This window comes from Sciurus vulgaris (assembly GCF_902686455.1).
Source record: "Sciurus vulgaris genome assembly, chromosome: 9".
In the NCBI taxonomy this organism is placed as follows: Eukaryota; Metazoa; Chordata; class Mammalia; order Rodentia; family Sciuridae; genus Sciurus; species Sciurus vulgaris.
The window spans coordinates 55,330,249-55,334,644 of record NC_136469.1 but is presented as its reverse complement, the minus strand read 5'-3'; the positions used below and the strand labels follow the sequence as shown (position 1 = coordinate 55,334,644).

The 4,396-nt window shown below is 33.0% G+C and overlaps 1 pseudogene across 1 annotated transcript; it reads left to right on the top strand.

Annotated features, from left to right (window-relative positions):
* Positions 1-390: 390 nt before the first annotated feature.
* Positions 391-1,034, top strand: LOC306669461 (peptidyl-prolyl cis-trans isomerase A-like; annotated as a pseudogene). The gene has a single exon. The product of its transcript is annotated as a peptidyl-prolyl cis-trans isomerase A-like (transcript).
* Positions 1,035-4,396: the final 3,362 nt, after the last annotated feature.

The following is a 4,396-nucleotide window of genomic DNA, read 5'->3' as shown; positions in this document are numbered from 1 at the left end:
TTGGTCATTCATAAGCATGTCTCTGAGGTATTGAGAAAGAATATTCCTTCCCTCAACATCTACACTCAACATAAGCATGTAAACCTAATTAAAGTTGATGTTTGCTTGATGAAAATGAATATGAAGTCTGATAATTTATTTAGTGAAAATTTTCTAATAATTTCTTTTTTCCCCTAGGTTATTCAGAAATTGAAATTGGATTCTTGGACTTGTTATGCTTTAGATACAGGTTTGATCAGACTTATTCATACCACTGATACCTCATGGTACTTCATGGAACTCAATAGTACCTCATGGAACTTCTTTGGAAAATCTATGAAGAGACAGTCATAAGATAAGAAGAGGGAACTCATAGATGCCACCATCACCTGTGGTTGTTCTTTGTCAGCCATGGTCAACCCTACCAGGTTCTTTGACATCGCTGTTGACAGCAAGCTCTTGGAGTGCGCATTCTTTGAGTTCTTTGCAGACAAAGTTCCAAAGACAGCAGAAAATTTTAGTGCTCTGAGTACTGGAGAGAAAGGATTTGGTTATAAGGGTTCCTGCTTTCACAGAATTATTCCAGGATTTATGTGCCAGGGTAAGGACTTCACATGCCAAGTCCATCCATGGGGAGAAGTTTGATGATAAGAAATTCATCCTGAAGCATACAGGCCCTGGCATCTTGTCTATGGAAAATGATGGGCCAAACACAAATGGTTCCCAGTTTTTCATTTGCACTGCCAAGACTGAGTGGTTGAATAGTAATCATGGGGTCTTTGGGAAGGTGAAAGAGGGCATGAACATCAGGGAAGCCATGGAGCCCTTTGGGTCCAGGAATGGCAAGACCAGCAAGAATATCACCATTATTGACTGTGAACAACTCTAATACATTTGACTTGTGTTTCTCTTAACTACCAAACCATTCCTTCTGTAGCTCAGGAGAGCACCCCTCCACCCCATCTGCTCTCAATATCCCATAATCTTTGTGCTCTCGCTGCAGTTCTTTGTGTTCCATATTTTCCTTATTTCCCTCCCAAGTCTAGCTGGATTGCAGAGTTGTGGATTGTGAATAAAAACTAAATGACAAAAAAAAAAAAAAAAAAAAAAAAAAAGAAAAGGGAACTCATACATTACTAATGAGAATGTACATTAGTAAAGCCACCATGGAAAATGGTATAGAGATTCCTCCAAAAACTGAAATAAAATTACCATTTGACACAGCTATCCCACTACTATGTGTATATCCAAAGGAAAAGATAGCATTACATCAACGAATTACCTGCACTCCCATGTTTATTGCCCCATTATTCACAATTATAAGGGTATGGGATTAAATTAGGTGTACAATGTCAAATGATTGAACAAAGAAAATGTGACGTGTAAGCAAAATGGCATATTATTCATCCATAAAAATAATAAAATTCCATCATTTTCACCAAGTAGACGGAATTGGAGGACATCATGCTAAATGACATAAAACAGTAACAGAAAAACAAATAGTACATGTCTCATTTATTTGTGGAAGATAAGCAAATCAACTTTAAAAGAAGATGTCAAAATGTACAAGAGAGACAATTAGTATAGAGGAAGGGGACCCAGGGTAGGGGAACAGTGGGTAAGATGAGGTAATGGGAGTGAAGTTGATCAAATTATATTATATGCATGTATTAATATGCCACCATGAAATATATTGTGCTGTATAATTAATATGCACCAAATTAAAAAGGGGAAAATCAACTCCATAGAAGAAGAGTGTGAAATGGTGGTAACTAGAGAAGAATAGGGGAAAGGTATGAGAGAGGGAGAAAGGAAAGAGGCTGTACAACAGGTACCAAAATATCGTTACATAAAAGGAATCCATTCGGGTGGTCTATGGCATAGTAAAGTAACTGTAGTCTATAACAATTTATGCTGCACTTCAAAATAACTATGAGAATAGTTCAAAGTTTTTCAGCGCATGGAAAGGATAGTGTTTGAGATGGAAATGAATTACCTTGATTTGGTCACTGCACATTCTATATATTGTATTATTGTACTGCATCCCACAATTATGTACAAATACTATTTGTAAATTATAACAAAAAATTAGAGGTTGTCAGCTATTTGGAGTAAAGGAGTTGAATAGTCAGAGGACAGAAAATTATTCTGTGATACAACAATGGTGAATTCATATCATTATGCATTTTGAAATTGAGAGAATGACAATATGAAGAGTGAAACCTATTGCTAGCTATGGACTTTGGGTAATAGTGATGTACTGGTGTAAGGTCATCAATTGTCACAAATGTACTACTCTGGTGGAAAAGTTGATAATGGGGGAGAATGCACATGTTTGGACACAGAATCATAGAATTTTGTTTTCTGCTTTATTTTACTATGACTCTAATATTGTTCTAGATAAAATCTGCCTATCTCAATATTATTCATATTTTAATAGCTTAATAAGAAGAGGTTAAGATGGATAAAATCAAAACTTTCTCTATAGCATTAATATCCCACTGTAAAATATAGTAGAAAGAATATTTTATTCATAGAAATGCAAAAATAAGTTATCCAGTATTACATTTATCAAATATGTGCAGAAACTGAATGACAAAGCTACAAGTTTTTCTAAATTCTACAAAATAATATAAGATTAAAAAATCTGTTTTAATGTGCATATTTAAAATTACAAGGTGAAACCACATAAAAATTAAAATAACATGTATATGTATTTCTTCATTCTTTAAAATAAATGAAATAAGTTATAATTTCATAAGGACATAAATTAGATTTATCCAAACAATTAGAGAAAAATTACAGTTAGATGATAATTTTAATATAGGTTTTTTTGAAATATCCATCAGACAAAAGATAGAGATAGAAAAGAAGGACAGAATAAAGATAACTTCAAACATATATGAGAAACCACAATATGAATTTTCACCTTATGGTGAAAACAAGAGAAAGTCATAGAAAACCTATTAAATGAAATAATAGTAGAAAGCTTATTTAATATTGGAAAATACATGGATATCCATAGTAGTCCATTAAAAAAAAAAAAAGAATCCTCACCATGTCATGTTATAGTCAAACTATAAAAAGTACAAGATAGGGAATTCTAAAATCTGCAAGAGAAAAGCATTAAGTCACATCTAAGGGTATTTCCACTAGATAAATGGGGCAGATTTCTCAGCAGAATCCTTATAGGCCAAGAGGCAATGGAACAGCATGTTCCATGTTCTGAATGAAAATAGCTGTCAGCTAAGACTATTCTATCCATCAAAGCTATCCTTCAGAAATGAAGAAGAAATAAAGATTTTCCAAGAAAAGCAAAATCGACAGCCTTACAAAGATGCTTAAGTAAGTCCTACATCCAACAGCGAAAGGAAGACAGCTATCATCATGAAAGCACGTGAGAGTATAAAATCCATTGGGAGAGAAGATACACAAAAGATAAAAAGAAAAAAGTTTAAATCTCGTCAATAACAGTAAACCACCAATCCACAAAAATAGGAAAAATAAAGGATATTCAAAAAAAACCAAAGAAATTTAACAAAATTACTGGAGTGACTTTATTTGTCAATAATAATGCCAAACATAAATAGACTTATTCCCCATGTAAAAGACAGAGATTAGATGAATGTACTCAAAAACAAGACTGAATAATATACTTCTGACAAGAAACTCATGTCACCAATAAAGACACACAACCGGGAAGTGAAAGAATGGAAAATATATTTTACCCAAAATGAAACCAAAAGTGAACCAGGAGAAACTATTCTTAGACAATGACAAAAATTATTTAACAAAAACAATTTTCTATATAAAAATGATCGGAGGATTAATTCAGCAAGAAGATAGCACAAATTTAGCAATTGTAAATGTATATTCACCTAATGTTGGAGTGCCCAATTTTATGACTCAATCATTATTACATCTAAAGAGAAAGAAAATGCACAGGCAATTTCAGATAGAAAATTCATGTCTTCCAACAGGAAAATGTTATTGAATTACTTTGATGATTTACTTCCTTTAGCTTTCTCTGTTCTCTCTTTTGATCACCTTTATTCAAATGTTATAATTCCTGGACTGATTCTCTAATTACTTTACTACTGCCTGTCCCCCACTTTTTGTCTCTTTTTCTTCTATTCTTATTTTTTTTATTTGTTCTTTCTAGATATACATGACAGTAGAGTCAGTAGAGTATATTTTGACATATTCTACATAAATAGAATTAGTATAACTTGTTGCAATTAGGATCCCATTATTGTGGTTGTATATGATATGGAGTTACATTGGTCATGTATTCATATACAAGGATAGAAAATATATGTCCAGTTAATCCTAATGTTTTTGTGATTCCCATCCCCACTCCTTCACTTCATTCCCCTTTGTCTAGTCCTGTGAACTTCTAATATTCCCCTTTCTTATT